The sequence below is a fragment of the Grampus griseus genome (assembly GCF_964374135.1).
Source record: "Grampus griseus genome assembly, chromosome: 16".
Classification (NCBI taxonomy): domain Eukaryota; kingdom Metazoa; phylum Chordata; class Mammalia; order Artiodactyla; family Delphinidae; genus Grampus; species Grampus griseus.
In genome coordinates, this window is record NC_139010.1 from 38258032 (window position 1) to 38285683 (window position 27652).

The following is a 27652-nucleotide window of genomic DNA, read 5'->3' on the forward strand; positions in this document are numbered from 1 at the left end:
TCATTGTATAGTCATTGTTTCCCCCTTTACAACTAATAAACAAACTGTGGGGAGATACTTGAATACTTGAATATCTTAGTCTTTATTTATTCTCTTTATCTAGCTATCATCAATATGGACTGATGGCCTTCTACTTTATCCAGTGGGTTATAATCCATTACACCCCTTATTTTTTGTTGTTGTTATTTGTATTTAAAAATTTTTACACAATTTTAAAAGGTTACTTTTCCATTTACAGTTATAACAAAATATTGACTATATTTCCTGTGTTGTACAATACATCCTTGAGTTTATCTTACACCCAGTAGTTTGTACCTCCCACTCTCCCACTCCTATATTGCCTCCCCTCCTCCCATTGGTAACCACTGGTTTGCTCTCTCTCTGTGAGTCTGCTTCTTGTTTGTCATATTCGCTAGTTTGTTGTACTTTTTTAAGATTCCACAAAAAAGTGGTATCGTACAGTATATGTCCTCTGTCTGACTTATTTCACTTAGCATAATGCCCTCCAAGTCATGTTGCTGCACATGGCAAAATTTTGTTCTTTTTTATGGCTGAGTGGTATTCCATTTGTGTGTGGGGGGGTATATATATATACCACATCCTCTTTATCCTTTCATTTACAACCTTTATGTTTTTTGATGTTCATATTGTCCCAGGTTCTGACAGTGGGAGTCCCTTCATCCTGGCTCTGGTGTCCTTTGGGTGTGGCCCTATCACTTTCTGACACAGTGATGTCCCAGGCTCACGTTGGACCTTTTGTGCCCCATCTATGGGGCAGAATCAGTCATGATTTTAAGGAGGCCAGGTTTCTCTTAGTGGAGAAACAATATATAGAAACCAAGATCTGGGCATTAGGTATTGTCATTAGTACTGGTGTCATTGTTTCCAGTCCCTTCCAGTGAACATAGTTAGGAACTATATTTTTAAAAAATAATTTTAGTTTATACTAACATCCTCAATTCTCATCCAACCCCACAGGATTTTTTTTTTTTTTTTGCTTTTCCCCATTCCATGTTCTAATTTATTAAGTTTTAAAAATTGAAGTATAATATGTATATATATGTAAACATACATATAAAGTGAAGTGTGCAGGTCTTATGTATACCGTTCAATCAGTTTTGGAAAATGCATACACCTTTGTAATCCATACCCCTATCAAGATACTGATTATAATTTTTTAAAACTGTTTCTCATTGTGGATAATATTGATTTGTTTACTTTTAGATACTTGATCCTTGAATGTGCCCATTCACAAATTCATTTGCACTTCAGTTGAACAGCCATAAGCCAAAGTAAGTTTACTGGTATTTCACCAGAAGACCAGGGTCTTCTGTATTCTGTGGGTTAATGCAGATACAATTATTTCTCACTAGTCATTTGCATTTTATTTTGTTAGAATTGGGCTGAAAAAATGTTGATGTTTCTTCAAGGATTGTATCACTACATTTTTCTAATTGCAAATTGTGATGGTAAAGAAAGCAAAGTGTGTATTTCCTTATGAGTGGGTGAAGTACATTGTAGTTCCTGGAGTTTGGTCAGGTTTTTCTTGAACCCTTCTGTCAGTTGGTGGCACTGTCCACAGAAATTTATAATTTGCAACAGCAGTCTTTTATTAACTAGTGGAATAGGAATGAACAGAATTGATGAGTTTTATTTTTTATTTATTTATTTTTGGCTGCATTGGGTCTTCGTTGCTGCACGCAGGCTCTCTCTTGCTGCAGTGAGCGGGGGCTACTCTTTGTTGTAGTGCACAGACTTCTCATTGTGGTGGTTTCTCTTGTTGTGGAGCACGGGCTCTAGGTGCATGGGCTTCACTAGTTGTGGCTCGCGGGCTCTAGAACACAGGCTCAGTAGTTGTGGCTCACGGGCTTAGTTACTCTGTGGCATGTGGGATCTTCCCAGACAAGAGCTCAAACCCGTGTCCCCTGCATTGGCAGGCGGATTTTAACCACTATGTCACCAGGGAAGTCCCGATGAGTTTTATTTTAAAAGGATATTTCTAGAGTGGAGAATTCGTTTGGCTCTTTGAGTTAATTTTACAGTTGACTCTGTAAAGCCAGATCAGGAAGATTTTGCAGGACTGGCGATGTTACCAAAAAGATAAAAAGAAAATTGGCAAAAAATTAGTAATTATGGTAGAAAGAACAGTAGTTAATAAAAAGCCAGGTTTTGCTAGTACTTACATTGTGTTAATAACAGTATAAACCTGACAAGTTTTATATATATATGTGAGAAATATTTGGTTGTTAGTACTAGCAAACTCATCCAGTTTGTTCTGAAGTTGAGGTATACATTCTGGAATGTATTACATCAACCCTAAAATATATATCTGTGTAATTCCTAGGCACTGATGTACTGTTATTTTGTGTACCATTAAGAAAGAAAATAAATGATACCTATTAAACAATGATGTGATATTAATCTTAAGACGTATCTTGATTTTACAGTTGTTAAAATGTGAAAAGATCCATTAAGAAAGAAAAATGATGCCTATTAAACAATGATATTATATCAATTTTAAGACACATTCTGATTTCACAGTTGTTAAAATGTTTAAAATGTGTTGATGAATTATATTAATCAATGAATAATAGTCCACTGTCTGGATATACCACAGCTTATTTATGCATTTACCTACTGAAGGACATCTTGATTGCTTCCAAGTTTTGACAGTTATGAATAAAGTTCTTTTAAACATCTTTGGGCAGGTTTTTGTGTGGACACAAGTTTTCAACTCATTTGGGATACCAAGTAGCAGGATTTCTGGATTGTATGCTAATAGTATGTTTAGTTTTTGTAAGAAACTGCCAAATTCTTCCAGTGTGGCTCTGTCATTTTGCATTACCATCAGCAGTGAATGAGGGTCCCTTTGCTCTGTATCCTTATCAGCATTTTATGTTGTCAGTGCTTTAGATTTTGACCATTTTAATAAATGTGTGGTAACATTTACCTGATTGTTGTTTTAATTTATAATTCCTTAGTGACATATGATGTTGGCTGGGATTGTATTGACTTAATAGATAATAGGGAAGAACAGATATCTTGGCAGTATTGAGTCTTCCTATTCATTAACATGGACTGTCCATTTATTTAGTTCTTTGACTTTTTTCATTAGTTTTGTAATTTTCCTCATATAGATCTTATATGTATTTTATTAGATTTATACCTAAGTATTTCATTTTGGGGGTGCTGATGTAAATGATATGTCTTTAATTTCAAATTCCACAAGCGTATTACTGGCATATAGGAGAGCAATTGACTTTTGTATATTAACCTTGTATCTTGCAACTTTGCTGTAATTGATTATTAATTCTAGGAGTTTTTTTGTCCTTGATTCATGTAGATTTTCTATATAGATGATTACATCATCTGTGAACGAAGACAGTTCTTTCTTTCCAATCTTTATACCATTTATTTCTTTCTCTTGTCTTATTCCATTAGCTTGGATTTCCAGTGTGATTTGAAAAGGAGTGGTAAGAAGGGATATGTTGCCTTGTTCCTGATCTTAGTGGGAAAGCTTTGAGTGTCTCACTATTAAATGTGATGTTAGCTATAGGTTTTTGGTAGGTGTTCTTCAAATTGAGGAAATTCCCCTCTATCCCTAGTTTGCTGAGATTTTTCTTTTAATCGTGAATGAGTGTAAAATAGTCTCAAATGCTTTTTCTGCATCTAATGATAGCATCTTAGTGGTTTTTCTTCTTTAGTCTTCTGATGTGATGGATTGAATTAGTTGATTTCTTGAATGTTGAACCAGCCTTGTGTACCTGGATTAAATGCCAGTTGGTCATGGTATAAATTCTTTTTATACATTGTTGGATTTGATGTGCTAATATTCTTTTTCATTTTTGGCCACACTGCACAGTTTGCAGGATCTTAGTTCCCCAACCAGGGATTGAACCTGTGCCCCAGCAGTGAGTGCACTGAGTCCTAACCACTGGACCACCAGGGAATTCCTGATGTGCTAATATTCTGTTCAGGATTTTTGTATATATGTTTATGAGAGATTGGTCTCTAGTTTTCTTGTAATGTCTTTATCTGGTTTTGGTATTAGGGTAATGCTGGCCTCATAGAATGAGTTAGGAAGTATTCCCTTTGTTTCTATCTTCTGAATAAGATTATAGAGAATTGTTATAATATCTTCTTAAGTGTTTGCTAGAATTCACTAGAGAACCCATCTGGGGCTGGTGCTTTCTGGTTTGGAAGATTATTAATTATGATTCAATTTCTCTAAAAATGTAGACCTATTTGGATAGTCTGTTTATTCATGTGTGAGTTTTAGCAAATTGTATCTTTCAAGGAATAGGGCCATTTCATCTAAGTTATCTAATTTGTTGGCATAGAGCTCATGGTATTCCTTGATTAACCTTTTAATGACCATGGGATCTGTAGTGGTGTCTCCGCTTTCATTTCTGATATTAGTAATCTGTGTCATTTTTCTTTTTTATCAATTTTATTTATCTTTTCAAAGAATCTTTGCAAAGAACCTTTTCAAAGAACCTTTGGTTTCATTGATTTTTCTCTATTGATTTCCTGTTTTCAGTTTTATTATTTTCTGCTCTGATTTTTATTACTTTTCATCTGCTCTTCTTGGATTTAATTTGCCCTTCTTTTCCTAGTTTCTTTAGATGGCACCTTACGTTATTGATTTTAGATCTCTCTTCTTTTCTAATACATGCATTGAATGCTGTAAATTTCCCTCTAAGCACTGCTTTCACTGCATCCCATCGATTCTGAAAATTTATGCTTTCATTTCCATTTAGTTCAAATTATTCTTAAATGTCTCTTGAAAATTCTTCTTTGGCCCATTTCCTTTAGAAGTGCATTGTTTAAGTATTTTGAGATTTTTCAACTATCTTTCTATTTTTGATTCTAGTTTAATTCTGTGATGGTCTGAGAGGAGATATTGTATGATTTCTATTGTTTTAAATTTGTTAAGGTGTATTTTATATACCACCGTAAGGTATATTTTATATACCACCATAATGTGGTCTGTCTTGATGAATAGTCCATGTAACGGTACAGAATTCTAGGTTGGTTTTTTTTTTCTCTTGACACTTTAAATATTTCATTGCACTCTCTTCTTGCTTGCATGGTTTCTAAAGAGAAGTCAGATGTAATTCTTATCTTTGCCCCTCTCTAGGTAAGGTGTTTTTTCCCTCTATTTTCTTTCAAGATTTTTTCTTAATCTTTTACTTTCTGTAGTTTGAAAATGATCTATATAGGTGTAGTTTTTTGGTCATTTAACCTGCTTGGTGTTCTCTGAACTTCCTGGATCTGTGGTTTGGTGTCTATCATTAATTTGGAGAAATTTTCAATCAGTGTTTCAAGTATGTTTCCTGTTCCTTTCTCTTTTTCTTTTTCTTCTCCTTTTTGTATTACTTCTCCTTCTCATTACGCATATGTTACATCTTTTCTACTTGTTCCACAGTTCTTTGATATTCTGTTCTTTTTTGGTGTTTTTTTGGTTTGCTTTTCAATTTTGGAGATTTTCCCTGACATATCCTCAAGCTCCAAAGGTCTTTCCTCAGCCGTGTGTAGTAGTCTACTAAGAAGTTCATCAAAGGCACTTTGAAAACAGGTTTAAAAATCTTTATAAGAAACAGTTATACTGTAGGATCTAGGGCTTGTATCATCTTCTAACACTTGTCCTCACAGCCAGGTGCCTGCCTGTGGTAATGACTTCTTAGTGCTCTTCCACATTCAGTTCTCCTTTCATTCCAGGCATATGGGAACATTTAATTCCTTTTTTTCCTTGAAGTTAGGTGGTATCATGTGACTGATTCTGGCCAGTGGACTTTGAGGGGAGGTGTGTGTTATTTCTGTGTTGACACAGTGAAAAGTCCATGAAGAGTTGCTGGTCTTTTTCTTTATCTGGAAGTACCTAGCCATATGTTTCATTTGATACAAGAACAAGATAGTCAGCCTGGGTCCTTGGATGACTGTGAAACAGATCCTGCTTGTTATGTTGGGCATTTTACATGAGACAGAAGTAGACTTTTGTTGTGTTGAGCCACTGAAATCTTGGAGTTATTCAGTGGCTACTGAGCACTTAACATGTGGCAAGCCCTGACTGAGATGTGCTTTAATGGTAATGTACATACCAGGTTTGGAAGTTTAACTATGAAGAAAGAAAAGAAAATATCTTATTAATAATTTTTATATTTATTATATTGAAATAACATTTTGGATCCATTGGGTGAAACAAAATCTATTAATTTCAGCTTCTTCTCTAGTTTTTTTCATGGGGACACTAGAAAATTTTAAATTAACACATGTAGTCGCATTTGCAGTATTATATTTATCTTGGACAGTGCTGAACCCAACCTGGACAAATTCAGTAGTCCTGGCAGAAGTTGCATGTTTGAGTGTTCAGAGAAGCTAAACCAGTGAGACCCTAGATTTGGAGAGAATACAGAATAGGAAAACACTGTAAATGATGGTTAAGCAAAAGTCTACTTACTGGATCAGAAGATGTGCCCTTACTTTTTGTCCCATGTTACTTTTCCCACTTGTTTGCAGAGCAGTGGCAGTCAGAAGTGTATACTCCATCTAGGAGACTGGAGGACTCTTCTAAGAAACTGACTCCAGGGAAAAGAGCAGCAGAGCCTGACATTCGAGGGTCTCCATATCTGCACAGGCAGGTGATTGCCCAGTTACCCTACAGTGAAGCCCACTAGTTTACAAGCCCTCCTATACCCACAGCATTGTCCAGTCAGAGTTCCTGTGCTTCACTGTTACATGAACAGTACCCAAGGATCACCAGGTATTTGCTGGAAATTTCTAATAGGAAAGCAACTCCTTAAGGGAAAGAGAATAATAATAGTAGCAGTGAGTTGTTTGCATATTAAGATAATGCAGATAATAATACAAATAAAAGGAAAAGATTAGCATATACTCTTCGCGATGAGGCTCATCTCTAATATTCCCCTATTCCGCATTACCCCTATATATGTGTGTGTGTGTGTATATATATATATATATATATATTTTTTTCCTTTGCTGTACACGGGCCTCTCACTGTTGTGGCCTCTCCCGTTGCGGAGCACAGGCTCCGGATGCGCAGGCTCAGCGGCCATGGCTCATGGGCCCAGCCGTTCCGCGACATGTGGGATCTTCCCGGACCGGGGCACGAACCCATGTTCCCTACATCGGCAGGCGGACTCTCAACCACTGCGCCACCAGGGAAGCCCAGGAGACTTTTTTTTTTGCGGTATGCGGGCCCCTTACTGCTGTGGCCTCTCCCATTGCGGGGCACAGGCTCCGGACGCGCAGGCTCATTGGCCATGGCTCACGGGCCCAGTCGCTCCGTGGCATGTGAGATCTTCCCGGACTGGGGCACGAACCCGTGTCCCCTGCATCGGCAGGCAGACTCTCAACCACTGTGCCACCAGGGAAGCCCTACCCCAGTATATTTTAAGAAGTGTGCTGAAGTATGAATAGTTCTTCGGTTAGTAATTTAAGAGAGCAGGTGAGGAGATCTTACTACTTTCAGCTAGCTCAGTTTTCCTTTATTTTAAAATTTACAAGGTGATGGAAGGAAAAGTGTGCCTATAGTGAGAGAAGTAGTACAAGCAAAATGGTACAGTGTTCGAAATTCTTCTTAAAATAAATTATTATTGAAAAGTATAGATAAATGTAGAAGTGTTTTTTTTTCTTATGTCAAGCAGTGGTTTATATATGCTGGAATCATACCTGAGTGCAAGAGCATGTTCTTGTGATCTAACATATCTGAATTTGAATGCTGTCTCTGCCACCTACTAGATGTGGCTGCAAAGAGAAATTACTTAACCTCATAAGACACAGACAGTAAAACAGAATGTAATTTCCAAGAAGGCAGGGCTTTTTTCATTCTTTTTGTTCATCGCTATATCCCTAGGCTAGAATCGTTCATGTGACACATAGTTAGCACTCATTAAATATTCATTGTATGAAAAGAGTCCCTACCTCATAGATTTTCTTTTATTCCATCCTCAAATAAAATGAAGAGCTTGATTGCTACTTATTTTTTTTTAAGCTGCTTCAGAAAGGTCTGTGTATATGTACAATTTACCTGTCTTGGGGAAACTTTTCAGTTATACCAAGTTTCAGATCTTTGCAACTTGATTTTTCCTAGAAATCTACCTTCTTATTGTCAAATTAGAAATTTATGCTTGAACTCTGGTGCGTCCTTTGACAATGCATGTCGTCTCCTAAAAGTGATGGCACTTTATGACATCAACTTCATAGATTATTATAGTGGTTTTTATCCTAGAGATTAATCATAGGGTATTGTCTCTAGGTATACCACAGATTCTCCTGGTTTTGAATGGTGCAGTTTAACGTGCATGCTAACTGAAAAAGAAATGATTTTCCTACCTTCCTTCAGTACTTTCTTTTATGGTCATGTGATAATTAGGTAGATGGTTTCTGTTAGTTCTGGCAAATTCATAAGTATCCAGTTACTTTCCAACATTTTTTCCCACTACTCGGTACATCTCTCCCTGTGCCTAATCCCCACCCTTCCAGTTATTGAAGATGACTTCATTCTCTTTCTTAGAGAAGTTTGAAGGTACCAAATATAAGTTCTGCAAATTTCTTCTCCTCATCTCAAAGATCCCTTTTTATGTGTCTTTCTCTTCTCTCTCTCCTGTCTCACAAGAAGTTTCCCCTTTTCTAAGGCTAGATCCTTGCCTTCGTTGAGACCTCCCGCTCCTTGTCTGTTTTGACATGAATCCTTGACAGGCTATTTCCAGTTAGATTACAACGCCTGATCAAATTTCCTTGAAATTGAAAATAAACCAGCAAAACCTTCCTTTGACATTGTTATTACCTTGAGGCTATATACCATTCTTCTTTGAACTTCTCAAAATGGTAGTCTATACCTGAATAGCTCCTGTCACTTTTTTTTTTTTTTTTGCGGTACGCGGGCCTCTCACTGCTGTGGCCTCTCCCGTTGCAGAGCACAGGCTCCGGACGCGCAGGCTCAGCGGCCATGGCTCCACGGCATGTGGGATCTTCCCGGACCGGGGCACGAACCTGTGTCCCCTGCATCGGCAGGCGGACTCTCAACCACCGCGCCACCAGGGAAGCCCTTACTTTTTTTTTAAGAACCTCACTTTAAAAATTTACCTTGCATTACAAAATGTGGAAAATACAGAAAAATATAAGAAAGGTCATAATCCACTGTAATGTCACCTCTCAGAGATACTCACTGTTAAATTTGGGGCCATATCTGTTTCATCTTTTTTTTTTTTTAATGCATTAAACAAAAGAAGGATCAAACTATGCCTGTTGTTTTGATATCTGTTTTTTTTCTGTTTTAGTATATTATATTTCCAAGTCCTTATTCTTCTGTAGTACAATATAGTAGCCACACAAATTGGCAGCGTTGAAACTGCCCAGGTAGAAATCCTGGCTGCAAATACTCACTAGCTGTGTGACTTTGAGCAAGTTGCTACTCTGGGTTTTAGTTTCCTCATCTGGAAAATGAAGATGGCACTCTTATCTAATTCTTATCTAATTCCTAGGGTTGCTGTAAGTAATAAATGAGATAGTACATAAAAAATAATTCTTGGCACTTAATAAATGTTAACTATCATGATAATAGTATGTGAGTTTACTATAGTTTGTTTAAATTATTTCTGTTTTATTTCTTTTGCTATCATTAAGACTGTTGTAGGACCATTCATATAGCTAAATGAATGTCATGATTTTTTTGGTAGATTTTTATTAGTGAAATATAAAAATCTCTGTTAACTAAAATTGCTGGGCTAGTGGGTACATTATGCCTGTTGCTAAACTGCCCTCTATAGAGGTTATCCTCATTTATACTCGAGGGTGGTGTAAGAGATCATTAGCTTCATTACATTTTTCAAAAACTTCATGTTATTGCCTACATTTTGTACTGCACCCCTTGCTAAAAGTGAGTATCTATGTGATGAATGTGTTATTTCCCCTCTCGTCAAAATGTTGGGCTTGTTTAGAAGGGGATCACTGTTACATCATGGTTACCCACAGGTATTTCATTCATTATTTAGGTCTAATTTAAGTATAGGTATATATTTAATTTTTTTCTTACTGATTATAAATCTTTCGGTACTGAAAATAATTATTTTTCTGTCCTAAATAAATTCAAGTCTCTCTCTCTTAATCTGTATCAGTTTTTGTGTGGGTAAAACCCTAATTACCATCTACCCTAATTTTACTAAGAATATTTTCTTAAATAAATTTATTTTATTTATTTTTGGCTGCGTTGGGTCTTCATTGCTGTGCGCAGGCTTTCTCTAGTTGGCGGCGAGCAGGGGCTACCCTCATTGTGGTGTGCATGCTTCTCTTTATGGTCGCTTCTCTTGTTGCAGAGCATGGGCTCTAGGCACGTGGGCTTCAGTAGTTGTGGCACACGGGCTCAATAGTTGTGGCTTGTGGACTCTAGAGCTCAGGCTCAGTAGTTGTGGTGCACGGGCTTACTTGCTCCACAGCTTGTGGGATCTTCCCAGACCAGGGCTCGAACCTGTGTCCTCTGCATTGGCAGGCAGATTCTTGATCACTGCGCCACCAGGGAAGTCCATTAAGAATATTTTAAACCAGCTTTATTGAGCTACAATTCACATAACATACAATTAACCCATTTAAAGTGTACAGTTTGTGTACATATTCACAGATATGTGCAGCATCAGTGTAGTCAATTTTAGAACATTTTCATTACCTCAGAATGAAACCTTCATTTAAAAATTGTGAATCACTATATTGTACACCTGTAACTTGTATAATGTTGTACAACTATACTTCAATTAAAAAAATTTTAAAATGAAACCTTCATACCCTGTAGCTATCACCCTCCCAGAATTTTATTATTTTAAAATAGTATTTTATATTTATTTTGTTATATCAAAGCCTGTTGGTTCAGGATTTGGAAAGAGAAAGTATAGTTTAGGTTAAAAGTACAGTCTCTGGAGTCTGACTGACCTGGGTTAAATCCCAGCCCTACTTTATATATTAACTGTGTGACTTTGGTCAGGTTACTCAACCACTCTGAGCCTCAGTTTTCTTATAATATGGAATTAGTAGAGGTACCTGCCTCAAGAGTTTATTTTAAAGGTTAAACAAGATAATAAATGTATAGAATTTAGTACAGTAACTGGCACATAGTAAATGTTCAGTAAATATAAAGAATGATATGTTTGATGTTGCACTTCTGTTCTTAAATCAACTAGCAAATATTTGATGCTATTAGGCATTGTTAAGTACTGAATGTTGTTTCTATCAATGATTCAGAATGTTTTCTGTACCTAAGCAACATTTTTATACATTTTATATTATTTTCCCTCATGTAAAACTCTCATTACTCTCTGAGAATACAGTTGATTTCCTGTTGATAGAAAACAGTAATAGTAGCTTACAGTTAGAAAGTACTTACATTTGCCTGGCACTGTTCTAAGTGCTATACCTGCATTAACTCCTTTGATCCTCACCCTTCAGATACATGCAGTTATTCTCCCTGCTTTATAGACTGGATACCAAGGAGGTTAAGCAGCTTGGTCTAAAGTATTACAACAGGTTAGTGGTGGAGCCAGGATTCTAACCTTGGTACTCAGTCTGGCTACAAAGCCCATGCTCTTAACCCTGTGTTCTTCTCTTTATTCTCTGCTTCTTAAAAGAATGGTAGGTGGATTTCAAACATCTTGGCATCTTGGCTTTGGGGAGTTCTATATTAAGAAGGACTGTGAAATCTTGGATGCTTGATTGTAAGGAGAACTAAAACAAGTATTGATAATCTGCTATGGACGTGGGCTTCAGGGTGGCTGGGAATTTATCATCTGGTTCAGACCATGCATTGATTATTATGTTCCATCACTCTAGAATCTGGGCCCCAGGTGGAACAGTAGCCAGGCACAGTGCACCCTCCCAGCCCCCAACACCCCAGCCCTCCCAGTAAAAAGCCCATCTGAACCTGTATGCCTCCCTCCTTGCATACTATCAAACCCTGCCAGTCTTTAGAAGGGCCACTTTAAATCCAGCCCACAGTGATCTCTCCACCTGTGAAGCAAGTCTTTTTTATTTCTCAATTGTCGTGTGTGGTGGTACAACAGTATATGTAGTGTCATCTGGTGCTGTTGTTTAAGCTTTAATATATTATGGCTTGACTCCTCAAGTTGATTAAATGTTGCTTGCCAGCAGGGAACTATGTCTAAAATGTTTTAAAATTTACTGTAGTGCCCTCAGAAGTATTATCCAGTAATCTTTTTTTCTCTCTCTTTCAACTTCACTTGCTTATTGATAATAGAGCTGTTCTCTGACATTCAAACATATCTAGCTTCACAAACTTAGTCCCTAAAGTACAGGTGTGTTTTGAAGAAGGTGGGTAGTCCATAGTCAGGCTGTTGTATTATGTGCATTATATTGGGGTAGTTGCTTCTAATTGTCTGTCTGAAACTCTTCAAAACCTGATGTTGCTTCTCTTTGAACTCTTACTTGATTGCCCTGGTTGTTGCTCATCCTGCTTACAAGCCCCTCCGTTAGGCATGTGACTCACTGATTTAAAAGACAGCGTTGTTCAGTAATTAACTACCTGCCTCTCATCACATAGAAATGAGAACTTAAATGCAGCCTTCCCACCTAAAACTTTCTTCCCTATGTGTTTACCTATCTGTGAACATGAAGCAACACTGTCCTTTTGGAGGAAATATCTGTGGTCCATATCCCACTCCTGTCGGAAATGATTAGTTTGCATGTGCCTGTGCAAGTGATGAATTTTATATGAGTGCTCTTAATTGAAAATTGTATTTCTATAATTTCTAGAATGTTGTTTAGTTTCATTGATGCATACGTTTGGATGAATGACAGTTGAATATTTAATGAAGGTAGTTTTTAGTTTTTAATAAAAAGAAAGCCAAATATTGAACACAGGTTAACTGGATTAAATTCTGACCATGAGTACATCCTTAGGTAATAGGATGGTTATCCATTTTAATGATGTATAATTTTTTTTTTTATGGAAACTACCCATGTTTAAAGAAATTCATTCCATCCTTACTGCCTTGCCTTAGCAATCCTGAAAAATATGGGTATGCCTCATTAGGAAGTAAATCTGTTCTGAGAAAGAAATTTTAAAACATTCTTCTATTTGCTAAATAGGACATTTAAAAGTACTGTGTTCTAATACATTGGTATTGCTATATGTATTTAGGCAGTATCAAATAAAATCTTTGTAGGGACTTCCCTGGTGGTCCAGTGGTTAAGAATCTGCCTACCAATGCAGGGGACACAAGTTCGAGCCCTGGTCCAGGAAGATCCCACATGCTGAGGAGCAACTAAGCCCATGTGCCACAACTACTGAAGCCCGAGCGCCTAGAGCCCATGGCTGTGCAACAGGAGAAGCGACCACAATGAGAAGCCCACGCACCGCAACAAAGAGTAGCCCCTGCTCACCGCGACTAGAGAAAGCCCGTGCACAGCAATGAAGACCCAGTGCAGCCAAAAATAAATAAATAAATAATAAAAATAAATTAATTATAAAAATTTTTTAAGTCTTTTATATTATAGTACAGTTGACTTGCTAAACCGTTTTTTTTAAGCCCATATGCCTTTAAATTGATTATGATACTCTGTTTCTGAAGCACAGCTGTAATTCTCAACCTGTTAAGATAAATGTATTTTTCATCCTTTTGAACAACTTACAATTTATAATTTATAGGAAATAAATTTAAAAATTTGCTGATGGAGGAAAGATCTCTGGGACTTCCGTGTAGATCTGTCAATATTTGATTTTTTTTTTTTTTTTTTTTTTTTTGCGGTACGCAGGCCTCTCACTGCTGTGGCCTCTCCCGTTGCGGAGCACGGGCTCCGGACGTGCAGGCCCAGCGGCCATGGCTCACGGGCCCAGGCGCTCCGCGGCACGTGGGATCCTCCTGGACCGGGGTACAAACCCGCGTCCCCTGCATCGGCAGGTGGACGCTCAACCACTGCGCCACCAGGGAAGCCCTCAATATTTGATTTTAATGATCTCTGTCATACTGACATTGTTTACTAAAAGCTATGTGTAAAATTATAACTCATAACGGATAAAGTACCTCTTTTTCCCCAACTTTTTTACCTTAAAAACTTTTAAATTGGTATAATATTTGAACAGATAGTAAATACCCATTTCAGCTATATTTACCAGTTCACTTGCTAACATTTTGCCTCATCTGCTCTCTCTCTCTTTGTTTATAAAAATACCCACACTTTTTTTTTCTGAGCCATTTGAAAGCTGCAATAGCCACTGTTTCCACCACCCCTCACCCTTACCCTCATGGTCTTTTATGAAATATCATCTAGTTTTTTTTTAATAGGATACCCTACATTTACTGTTTGCATTTTTGTATTTCATGACTAAAGATAAAATTTTTTGGAATGAATAATATATAGGTAGTGTTGTGTATTTTCTGTTGCATTATCTCAGGAGATGAAGTAATTTTTTTTCTTTTTCATTTTATAATAGTATTTGTTTGGATCTAGTATTTAGCTTAGTATTTGTTTTATTGCTTCTAAAGATTTGTCATATCATGTCCTTAAATTTCAAAATACAATTTTGTAATGCTTATGTCTTAATTTCTTTAATTAACTTATGATAGATTCCAAAATATAGGAAGTGATATAATAGACATTTGTGTACCTGATACCCAGACTTTAAAAATACTAACATTTAACCAGCTTAAACTAAAATTTTTATTCTAAAATCTATCCTATATACAAGGGTACATATGATGTGGATGTACATTTTACAAAGTTTTAATAATAAATGAATATGTCTGTCCCAACCTCCTATCTCAATAAATGTAATGGCATCTTAGAAGCTCTCCAGGCCTCAGGACAATGGCTTCTTCCTTCCCAGAAGAAACCATCATCCTAAATTATTAAATGTTATTCTGTTACTTTTCCTTAAGTTTTTCCACTTTTGTATTTTTTCCTTTAACATACATTTTCCTAGTGTTTACTATTTTTGAGTTTTGTGTGAATGGAGTCATACTGTATATATGTGTTCTTCTTGGACTTGTTGGGCTTTTTTGGTTTTCTTCCCCCCCTCTGGCTCTCTCTCCAACCTTCGTTTTTTTTTTTAATTTATTTATTTTATTATTTAATTTTATTTATTTATTTTGGCTGTGTTGGGTCTTCGTTGCTGCGCTCGGGCTTTTCTCTAGTTGCAGCGAGCAGGAGCTACTCTTCATTGCGGTGTGCAGGCTTCTCATTGTGGTGGCTTCTCTTGTTGCAGAGCACGCAGGCTTCAGTAGCTGTGGCACGTGGGCTCAGTAGTTGTGGCTTTCAGGCTCTAGAGCACAGGCTCAGTAGTTGTGGTGCACGGGCTTAGTTGCTCCACAGCTTGTGGGATCTTCCCAGACCAGGGCTCGAACCCATGTCCCCTGCATTGGAAGGCAGATTCTTAACCACTGCGCCACCAGGAAAGCCCTGGACTTGTTGTTTAACATTATGGTTTCGAGATTTCATTCATGTTGACACACTTATCTGAGGTACATTCATTTATACTACTATGTGGTAATTCCATTATATGAATATACTACAGTTTATCCATTTTACTGTTGTTGGACACTTGGGTTTCCTCTAGTGTTTGCTGTTAAGAAAATGCTGCTGTAAATACTCTTGTACATGCTTTCTGGTAGATATGTGCAAAAGGTTCCCCAGATTATATACCTTGAGCTAGAATTTTGGGGTCTTTGGGTATGTAAAATGTCAACTTTACTAGGTAGTGGCAAAGAAAACCTTCTTGTAAACAGTTGTACATTAAGCCAAATAAGGAATTAAAGAGAAACAGGTTTGTGAGAAGATGGAAAAACAAAATAATGAGTTCTGTTTCATGTATTTTGAACTTAGCGTCTTGTTAGAAATGTTGAGTAGGGATTTGAGGTGTGTTTATAGTTCTTAGCTCCACTCATCTTTGTTTTTTTCCTTGGTTGTCTCATTCAGGTGTCTCATCTATCCCTTCTCCTTGAAGTGGTCTTATAAAAATTGTTATAATATCACAGCATAAACATTATTTGATCATAATAGAAGATGTGTTCACTTTTTATACCCTCAGTCTCAGGCTGTCATATGCAGCCTTTTTATTTATTTATTTATAAAATTTTATTTATTTATTTTTATTTTTGGCTGTGTTGAGTCTTCGTTTCTGTGTGTGGGCTTTCTCTAGTTGCAGCGAGCGGGGGCCACTCTTGATTGTGGTGCGCGGGTCTCTCACTGTCGCGGCCTCTCTTGTTGTGGAGCACAAGCTCCAGACGCGCAGGCTCAGTAGTTGTGGCTCATGGGCCTAGTTGCTCCGCGGCATGTGGGATCTTCCCAGACCAGGGCTCGAACCCGTGTCCCCTGCATTGGCAGACAGATGCCCAACCACTGCGCCACCAGGGAAGCCCCAGCCTTTTTATTTTTATAGACTTCAAAACATAGAGCTATATTAAGCTAGTACAGGGATGATGTAAATGAAAAGTGGGGAGAGGATACTGTTATTACGAGCAAACATGCATTCTAGGTAGCTGTTAGCAAGGGAAAGAAAACTTAACAAGAAAAAATGGGGATGCAAGCTAAAACAAATAAGCAGACAAGCAAGTAAATAAGTACAGTGAGTCCCGTACATGCGAATTTTCAAGTTGCAAACTTTCAAGGATGCAGACGTGCCCTTGTATGCCAGCTGTTGTACTGTACTACTGTACTTTTCAAGGTACTGAAAGATTAAAAATGTTTTCTTTTTTTTGTGTGTTTGTTTTTTATGTATTATTTGTCTGAAAAGTATTATAAACTTATTTACAGTATACTATATAGCCGATTGTGTTAGTTGGGTACCTAGGCTAACTTTGTTGGACTTAAGAACAAATTGGACTTAAAGCTCTCTCGGAAGGGAACTCGTTCGTATGTAGGGGACTTAATCTAAATAAACACAGCACTCTTGGGACCATTTAGAACTGGGGCCAACAGCACTATGTATTAATAGTCCCTGATAATTTCACTATGTTGTAGCATAACTCTGTAATTGGTGTTCATAACGTTAATTCTAAATAATCTTTATTCCTCATTTGAGAAGGTGCAACAATGCACATTTTAGAAGAACTGGTGAACCCTTAGCACTCTAGAATAAATTCCTGATGATTCCTAATAGCAGAAATTTTATTGTTTATATGTAGTATGGTGTGTTTACCTATCAGCTAATAAAACAAATGATCTATGGATAATTTCTCAAAACTCTACAGGAAAAAAATGGGTGATACATATTTCTCTACTGACTGAACTAGATATATTTGGAAAGGAAAAGAAGATGTATCAAATCATTTAAATGTCTTTTACTGTGAATATTACCTTAATAAATTATAGAGAAAATTAAAATGAAAATATAGTAGAGGTTTTTATGCTCCATTGTCAGAATAATAAATTGAAAAAGAGCATACAGGGAGATGATTATTTGGGGGTTCGTTCTGCTGTAGGTGGTTATATCAAACTTGCTACATTTGCTACCCCTAAAACAGATCTGACATCACCTAGGAGTAACTGCTTTTTCCCAGAACCAGAGGGTGAGGGGTACAGAGGGGACTGAAGACCCAGAATTTGGTCTAGGAATTGCTGGTTTCTTTAGACTTTTATTATGGGGATTCATCATTCCCACAGGGTACTGGAAACCACTGGAGAATTGAAGTTGTCTAGCTGATTTGAAAAAAATAATGTATCTTAAATAATCTTTGAACAGTTATTTTGCTATTCCAAATCTAAAGCAGAGGTAAAAATATTTTTAGAAGGTAGAGTTTTTTACATTTTAAATTTTAAAATAATTATAGATTCATAGGAAATTGAAAAAATAATAGTAAGGTGAGGCCCTTGTATCCTTCACCTTCCCCCAGTGGTTACTTCATACATGTAGTGCAGTATAATCCAGAAGTTGACACTGGTACATTTTGTATATATAGTTCTGACCCATTTAAACACTGTGGTGGTAGATGTGTGTAACCACTGCAGCATCAAGACATGGGTTCTCTCCCCACAAAGATCTCCCTTAAGCTACCCACACACTTGCCCCCTGTGGCAACCATTAATCTCTTTTTCATCTCTATGATTTTGTCATTTCGAGAGTGTTTTTTAAATGGAATCATACAGTACATGACCTTTTTTCACTCAGCCTAATCCTTTGAGATCCATCCAAGTTGTATGAATCAATAGTTTATTCTTTTTTATTGCTGAGTAGGATTCCATGGTATGAATGTACCATAGTTTGTTTAACCATTCATCTTTTGAAGGGCATTCTATTTTTTCCAGGTTTTGGCTATTAAAAATAAGGCTGCTGTGAACACTCACGTTCGTTTCTTTGGGACAGGTGCCCAGGAGTGCAGTTGGTTACATGTGAGTGTATATTTAGTTTTTAAAGAAACTTTCAAACCTTTTTCTAAGTGGCTATGCCGTTTTATAGTCTCAACAGCAATGTATGAAAGATCCATTTTCTTCACATTCTTGTCAGCACTTGGTATTGTCACTGTTTTTTATTTTAGCTGTTCTATTAGGTGTGTAGTAATATCTCAGCATAGTCTTAATTTGCATTTCCCTGATGGCTAGTGTTGTTGGCCGTATCTTTTCATGTGCTATCCAGATATCTTCTTCAGTGAAATACTTCTTCATATTCTTTGCCCATTTTCTAGGTGAATTTTTTTAATGTTGAGTTTTGAGATTTCTTTATGTATTCTAGATGAGTCCTTTGTCGTATATATGGATTGCAAATATATTTTCCCAGTCTGTACCTGTGTCTTCATCTTCTTAACAGGGTTTTTTGCAGAGCAAACATTTAAAATTTTGATGAAGTCCAATTTATCCATTTTTTTTCTTTTAGGGATCATCCTTTTGGTGTTTTTCTCCAGTCCCACCCTCTACCCCCAATCCCAGACAGCCATTAATATATTTTCTGTTTCTATGGACTTGCATATTCTGGAATTTCATATAAATGGAATCATATAATATGAGGTCTTTTATGTCTGGCTTCTTTCTTTCACTTAACAAAATATTTTCAAGGTTCATCCCTGTTATATCTGAATTGGTTCTTATTATGGCTTTTCTTATGGCTGAACAACACTCCATTGGCTGGATATTCCACCTTTTGTTTCTCTGTCCGTGAACTGATAGACATTTAGGTTGTTTCCACTTTCTTGGCTGTACTCAGAACAGTTGGTGTGTGCCCTTTCAGCCCCTTACCTTCCTCACATTTATTGCATGCGTGTGTGCATGCACATACTACTATATGTGTGTATAGTTTTCTTTTTAATAGTGGAGAAGTGACTATTTTATGTTTTTTTTAGTATCCTTATTGGAGTATAATTGCTTTACAATGTTGTATTAGTTTTTGCTGTACAACAAAGTGAATCAGGTATGTGTATACATATATCTCCATATCGCCTCCCTCCCTCCCACCCCTCTAGGTCGTCACAAAGCATCGAGCTGATCTCCCTGTGCTATGCAGCAGCTTCCCACTAGCCATCCATTTTACATTTGGTAGTGTATACATGTCAATGCTCCTCTCTCACTTGGTCCCAGCTTCCCCTTCCCCCCTGCTCCGTGTCCTCTAATCTGTTCTCTACGTCTGCATCTTTAAACTTAAGAGTATTTGGGATAGCTTTCCAAGTCAGTACAGACAGATAAGATGTATTTCATTTTTTTTAATGACCATAGAGTGTTCAGTCTGGCTATTTAACTGATAGTACACTGAAAAACATTTAGGTGACATTGGGTGACTTCTGTTTTTCTTTCTTAAATAACATTGACAATAACCATCCTTATACAACTATCTGTGATACAGAGCTCATTTTACCTACTTTTGGATTTTTCTCTTCCCTGTCACTCTTCATCAGTCGCTTATTCAAAAATATATAGATTACCTCCTGTGTGCTAGTCACTGGACTGTGCTTATTAAAACATAGGGGGACACAGCTGTACTCAGGGGTTGTCTTAATAAAGAAGATATACCTATAAATAGACAATCGTAATTCAGTATGAAAAGTGCTATAATGTGTTATTACCAGACTCCTGTGGAACAGCTAGCTACATAAGGAGTGAAGAAGGTTCAACAGAGGAGTTATTTGAGATGGATCTTTGTGAGGACAAATGGAACTTCACTTGACAAAAGATAAAGATAAGAACATTTTGATTTTTGAATTAGAATAGCAAGTTTGAAGAAAGGTAGAAGCATTAAATAGCCTGGCATATTTAGGAACAGCAAATAGTTTAATATGGCCAGCAAGAGGCTTTTTGGCAGAGATTGTAGCAGGAGATAAAGCAGGTTAAATAGATTGAAAGCAGATTATAGCATTCTATGAGTGTCTTCCTAAAGAATTTGGACTTCATTTTGTACATAATTGGAAATCACTGAAAAATTTTAAAACACACTTGTATTTTTATTATTTCTAATAAAATTTTAGGGTTGTGCTATGAATATTTCAGAACATTTCATCACCGCCCCAAATTTCCCACTTCTACCGCTTGCTCTAGGCAACCACTGCTTTGCTTTCTCTCTCTTTCAATTTGCCTTTTCTGAGTATTTCATATACATGGAATCATACATGTAGTATTTTGCATTTGGCTTCTTTTATTTAGCATATTATTGAGGTGCATTCATGTTATAACACGTATCAGTATTTTGTTCCTTTTTATTACCTGATAATATTCCATTGTTTGATGATACTACCCTTTGTTTATCCATTCATCAGCTGATGGATGCTTGGATTGTTTCCAGTTCTTTGCTATTGAGTAATGCTACTGAGAACATTTGTATGTAAGTCTTTTTTTTTTGGTGGGGGGTGGGTGGGCACTCCGGGCGACATGTGGGATCTTAGTTCCCCCACCAGGGATCAAACCCATGCCCCCTGCATTGGAAATGTGGAGTCTTAACCACTGGCCCGCCAGGGAAGTCCCTGAATATAAGTCTTTATATAGACACATATTTTCATCTCTCTTGGATAGGTTCCTATGAAGGGAATTTTGGAATTTTGATGAGTTTATGTTTATATTTAACTTCTTAAGAAATTACCAAACTGTTGTCCAAAGTGGCTGCATCATTTTACAGCAATGTGTGGAAATTCCAGTTTCTCCACGTCCTTACCAACATTTGGTGTTGTCTGTCTTTTTGATGATGGCCATTCTGTAGTGGTATCTCATTATAGTTTTAATTTGTGTTTCCTAATGACTTATGATGTTTATAATCTTTTCATGATGCACAGTTGTATTTTAGAAACATGAGTGCAGTGCAGAGGCAAGAATGGAGGTGTGTTCCACAAGAGATGGGAGGCTGCACTAGATGTGTATAGAGTTGAGAGAGACAGATTTCAAAGATATATCAGAGTTAGAACAGGCAGCAATTAATAACTGCCCAATATAGTAAATAAAGCAGTGGGATGTGGGACTAGTGACCCAGAGATTTTAACCTTTGACAGGTAGCCGGTGCTGTTATTAGCCAGAAAAGTGAATATGGGTGCATAAACAGTTTTTGTGCTGGTAGATGATGGCTGTTATATTCTGTTCTCTTGATGTGTCACTGGAATAAATATTTAATACAGCTGTATTATAGTATATAGTTTGTATAGTATATAGTATATATTATAATATAGTTTGGAAATATGTATCTAGTTCAAAAGAAGGATCTGGATTAAGATATAAATTTAGGGCTTCCCTGGTGGCGCAGTGGTTGAGCGTCCACCTGCCGATGCAGGGGACACGGGGTTGTGCCCCAGTCTGGGAAGATCCCACATGCCGTGGAGTGGCTGGGCCCGTGAGCCACGGCCGCTGAGCCTGCGCGTCCGGAGCCTGTGCTCCGCAACGGGAGAGGCCACAACAGTGAGAGGCCCGCGTACTGCAAAAAAAAAAAAAAAAAAAAAAAAAGATATAAATTTAAGAGAGTTACCACTGTATAAATAACAGTTGAATTCATTGAAATAGTGTATCTATCCCTAAATGGCTGTATCCACTGGGTTACTTTTGGTAATTGAAAATTACATAAATAATAAAAGGGTTGAATATACTATAATAAAAAGATCCAAGTTAGTAAAATGATTCTAGGATTATTTCATTCAAGCATAGCAGCATCACCAAGGACCACCCAGGTTTTTTCCATCTTTTAACACTGCCATTCTTTTTCTGTTGGGTTGTCCTCTTAGGCAGTTTCTCTCCTCATGGTCCTAAGATGGCTGCCATTGTTCTGCTTAACAATTCAAACCCAAAGTTACCTGCAAGAAGTACGTGTTTTCACCTGGGTGTCTCTTTTTCATCAGCCTGGGAAAACCTTTCCCAGAAGCTCCCCAGCAAACTTAGTGTCTTGTCTTGTTGTCCAGAATTGCATCAGATGCTTATTGCTAACCCTCTCATTGGCAGGGGGGATGGAAATTGACACTATTGGCTTAGACTAGAGCTTTCTAACCCTGGTGTTAGGCATCCTTTTGTCATATCTCTTTGGAAGAAGCTTTTTTCCCCATGCCTTTTGGTTCTCTGTTCTCTAAACAACTAAGTTTCACATCACTGAGTTTTTGCTATTCAGTACTTCAGATCAGCTAATATTTGTTGAAATCCTACTCTGTGTCATTAGCTGTGCTAAGTTCTAGGATATAGCAATGAATAAGAAAGTTACAGTTTGATACGGAAATATGCTTAAGCGGAAGAGTGCTATCATAGAATTATACACTAAAGTTCATTTGTATTTGGGGTTTAATGCCACTGTTTATATCTTTAGTTTTATGAGAAAAGGCATCTTGAGTTTCAAAATCAAGCTTATATTCAATTTATAAATGAACTTTTGGAACATTTAGAATATAACTTGTTAATACGTTTGACCCCCCTTTCTGTATTAAGTGGATTACATCCTTTATTATAGAAATGCATGATAAACTAATCTAAATTATACTGTTCATTTGAGTTACAGCTAAAACTGTATTATGTGTTTCTGAAGCATAATGTTTGAGTTTTTTAGCTAATGTACTGAAAGTTTTAATAGTAATACCTTTAGTTTAAGAGCCCAACTGAAATGTTTTGTAAAATGATTATTTTGTAATTTGCTATTTTTAAAAATGGTTCTATAATTGCAGCTATGATGTTTACAGCAGTACTTATACAGTATGTGGGGTGCTTTTTATGAATGCTAAGAGAGGGGAAATGAAGAAAGGGGATTTGGAGTGGTGGAAGGAAAAATGTACAATCAGTATTGCTGATTTTGTGAACACTAAGAAATCTACTTTTTGACATCTGGTACAAATAGAAAAGCAATCTTAAATTTTGTCTTAGACTGAGTATCAAAAGCATATTTATACTAGTTCCTGTGCAAATCTTACTAATATAGGAGTTAATAGGTAATGTCTAACACCGCAAAGATAACTAGAATATCCACAATTGATGTTTGTCACTGATGGATTCTGTATGGTTAGTTAGATCTTCAAAGTATCCCAGTGCTTTAAGATTTAACCACTTTAATAATTTTGAAAACCGAGAGGGATGTGTACATTTTTATGGCAAAAAAAGATTTTTGTAAAGGCAATATGGGATTAAAATGAACTTTTCCCATGTTTGCAAATGCTTATTAACTTTGAGGAAATTCCAATGTTCGCTCTGAATTACAAAGTACTAGAATATATCCAGAAAGATTCACCTTTCATTTATTATGAGTCATTAAGAAGCTCTAATGTGTTTTTAAAAGAATTACCTTTCCTTAATATGTTTTCTAGAACTAAGAAGCTTGAAAATTTCAGGCACAGAATCTTTTTTTTTTTTTTTTTTTTGCGGTACGCGGGCCTCTCACTGCTGTGGTCTCTCCCGTTGCGGAGCACAGGCTCCGGACGCGCAGGCTCAGTGGCCATGGCTCACGGGCCCAGCCGCTCCGCGGCATGTGGGATCTTCCTGACCGGGGCACGAACTGGTGTCCCCTCCATCGGCAGGCGGACTCTCAACCACTGTGTCACCAGGGAAGCCCAGGCACAAAATCTCTGGTGAAAATATTAATCCTTACAATTGTTTAGTGTTTGGTTCTGACTGGATCCCTTGTCACTGTTAAACACAGTTTATAGTGCTAAAAGCCTGTGGCAAATTACCTTATAAATGGAGTGATTAAAGTTGTTGCAGGCATTTTGCCTATGTAAATCCTGTTTCTGTGCCTGTACATATTTATAGATCTCTGCTTAAAGGACTGTAGTTGCAAAGGTTAGGAAACGGTTTACTTTGACTCACACAATTTCTAGTATGTAAAAAGTGACTTGCAGACCTGAATCGTGAAGCACATCCTGTCCTTTGATTGCCTTTTATTTTCCTCTTAGTAATGAAGTGAAATCTTACTTGGTTTTCCTTAGCCAGTCTTAAATTCAATCCTTAGAAAAGGTTTTCTGAAGTGTATGATTTGTCATGTATTTGTACATATGAGAGAATTGAGGGAGGATAGATAATTCAGGGTCTTGGACTTTGCAGATGGTATATTTGAAGATTCTTTGTGATTATGTATTTTCCTTTTTTTTTAAATTAACTTTAGATTTAGCGTAAAGCTTGTAGCTTTTTTTTCACACCAAGGAAGCAGTGTTGTAATAAATAGTGCTATAATAAACAATGGTTGATAAGTGGTTTACATGCTAATTTTATTTACTGTTTGAGCCATTGTAAATATCTGGTAGAATTAGAATCAGGCCATATATATTTTTTAATAAATTTATTTATTTTTGGCTGTGTTGGATCTTAATTGCTGCACGTGGGCTTTCTATAGTTGTGGCGATTGGGGGCTATTCTTCGTTGTGGTGCGTGGGCTTCTCATTGCGGTTGCCATCTCTTGTTGCAGAGCGTGGGCTGTAGGCACACGGGCTTCAGTAGTTGTGGAGCATGGGCTCAGTAGTTGTGACTCATGGGCTCTAGGGCGCACGGGCATAGTTACTCCGCAGCATGTGGGGATCTTCCCAGACCAGGGCTCGAACCCATGTCCCCTGCATTGGCAGGCGGATTCTTAACCACTGCGCCACCAGGGAAGTACGAATGCGGGCCATATATTTTTAAACATAGTCACTTTGATGGACTATTTAAAACTTTATGAGACTAGGTTAATCTGAGCTTTGTTTAATGTAGTGATTGCCTCCCCTCTCTTCCATACACCCTTAGGGAAGAACGGAGTTATTGGCAAAGAATGGCTTTGGAGGAAAATCTTTATGCCATTTCTAAAGTGGAAACACAATGCATTTATTTTTTGATTAGTATAAGGTAAATTTTTTAAGACTATGATCATCTCAGAGAAAAAAAAAAAACACCTAAATACCAGGTCTCCATTACTGCTCTCCCTGATTTCTCTGAGTGATGGTCTAAGAGTTTTATAGTCATATGAATACCCTGAAAAATGTCAGGGGTCTGGTGAAGTTGTAGGTAACTAGTGCATTGAGAAGACTGTTAAAAGGCTTCTAAATGCAGACAAAGCATTACTAATTGCTTTCAGGGTCAGTCTGTCTTTAGTTGGACCATGAAAGATTTAGCATGGCCCTATGGCAGCCTGTCTGCTGAGTGGAGACTCTTGTCCTTAAGAAAGGCTATCTGATATGCTAGACCGTTTCAGGTTGCCCCAGTTTACATGAATTTAGTCATTATTGCCAAGACTACTAAACCTCAGTGTGACACAAGTGATACTTCGAAATGGGCTTGAAGACAAAGGCATTTTGACCTTGCAGTGGGACATAAGTAATATTCATACAGCTTAAAATTTTTCTTTTTAAAATATGAAACAGAATACTGTACTATTTGACATTTCACTTAAAAGATACATTCAATGAAATTATTTTTATGATCTGTAAGTAAACAGCACACCTGCCTTTCAGTAAATTAAAATTTTTAACGTTTTTCCTCGTTTAGATTTAGGAACGTTGTCTCTTAAAGCAGTAGGGTACTAATGCCGTAGTAACACAGTTGAAACCTATGCCATGGACTTAGACCAAGCAGTGCAATTAATTCTTGACCCTCACAATTCCTAATGTTCTAGGCTGAAGTTTGAAATTAAAACTGCTTACTGAGACTTTGTGATAGAAAGTGAAATACTGGCTGGGTGGTCCAATTTTTGTTCAAGGAGGAATCTGAATATTGTAGAATTGTAAATTTTAGTGCTGCTTCTGGCTGTTATCATTTTTCAATTTGAGATGTGATTTTTTTTTTTTTTCTTCAAAAGCTTAGGCCGATGACAGAAATTTTACATGTGAGTAATTTTTTCTGCAGAACTACTGTGTTGTAAAGTTGAAAATACTCAAAATGTGAAACTTCTTTGGGCAGAAGTTTGTAAAGTGATAGATTTCTAAAGTACTGTAGAGGTTTTCGTTGACTTTACATTGAAAATGTATAGTTTTATGCATGATAAAATTTTGGTATTTCTTCTACATGTGTTATTCTGACAAATAAACATTCTTTCAGTCTTGAATATGTTCCTTTTTTCTAAACAGATTTATGAAAATATGCATCAGTTTAATACTGTCTTGGAATTCATGAGATGGAAGCATAGGTCAAAGCTGTTTGGAGAAAATTGGAAGTACAGTTTTATCTAGCCACATCTCTGAGGTAAGAAAAAGACTTTTAAGAAAATAATTAGAATAATATGAAAATTCTCATTTCTTAACAATTGAAAATAGTCCTTCTGTATTACCACTGCAGCTTTATGTTAGCTTCTTTATTCTTTAATCACCTTCCTTATGAGTTCATAAGTATCAATAGTTATAACATATTTTTCTCTCCTTATAAATGTTGAACCTCTTCAGGAGTAAAAAGTATTTATTACTAATACAACTTTCTTTAATTGTAGCAAATAAGCATTAAATGATGTATGTAATAATTTCTTTCCTCTCATGATGACAAAACAGGTTAGAATGGAAGATTATATTAAGATGAATGTTTACATTATTCTGAAACTTTCACATATTTAGAATTTAGGATAAAATTGTTACTTTGAATAATAGATCTTTGGAGGTAGAATTTATTCAAAGAAATGGGAACTGCAGTAACATAAGGGACAGGGGAGAAGAAGTCATTCTAAGACAATATGTACAGAGAAATCAAGTTCATTATTTTCAAATCCATAGAGACAGATTATCAGGTAAAAGGTTTAATCCTTCAGGGATCTGTACTTTAAAAAAATAAAAACCAGGGGGCTTCCCTGGTGGCGCAGTGGTTGGGAGTCTGCCTGCCGATGCAGGGGACACGGGTTCGTGCCTCGGTCTGGGAGGATCCCACATGCCGCGGAGTGGCTGGGCCTGTGAGCCATGGCCGCTGAGCTTGCACGTCCGGAGCCTGTGCTCCGCAGTGGGAGAGGCCACAACAGTGAGAGGCCCACGTACCGCACAAAAAAATAAAAAATTAAAAAATAACAACCAGAACATACACTTTTGTGAAGTGGTTTATACTTTTTCCTCTTTAAATAGTAGGTTCTGCTTCCTTATAGCATTCATTCATCATCCTTCTGTCCCTTCCAGGCTGGTCTGTTTGTTCTTTTGAGAAATATTCATGACTTTCTAATTGTCTTTTTTTAGGTTTCATACTCTTTAATCACTGTAGTAGTTGCCATTTTTCCTTTCATGAAATGCTGCTGGCTTCTGTGACCCTGTGCTCTTCTAGTTCTACTTCTTTAATTACTCCTTCAAAATTTTTTTCTTTCTTCCCCTATTATTTTTTTAATTAAAGA

General features: G+C 36.9%; 1 protein-coding gene across 2 annotated transcripts in view; it reads left to right on the plus strand.

Annotated features, from left to right (window-relative positions):
• The window catches only part of BMPR1A (bone morphogenetic protein receptor type 1A), a 138954-nt gene that overhangs the window by 55357 nt on the left and 55945 nt on the right, over nucleotides 1-27652 (plus strand). For both annotated transcript variants that reach the window (XM_082673797.1, XM_082673796.1), the window contains exon 2: nucleotides 26421-26535. The gene's annotated coding sequence lies outside the window, so the exon portion shown is untranslated. The remainder of the gene's footprint in view (nucleotides 1-26420; nucleotides 26536-27652) is intronic.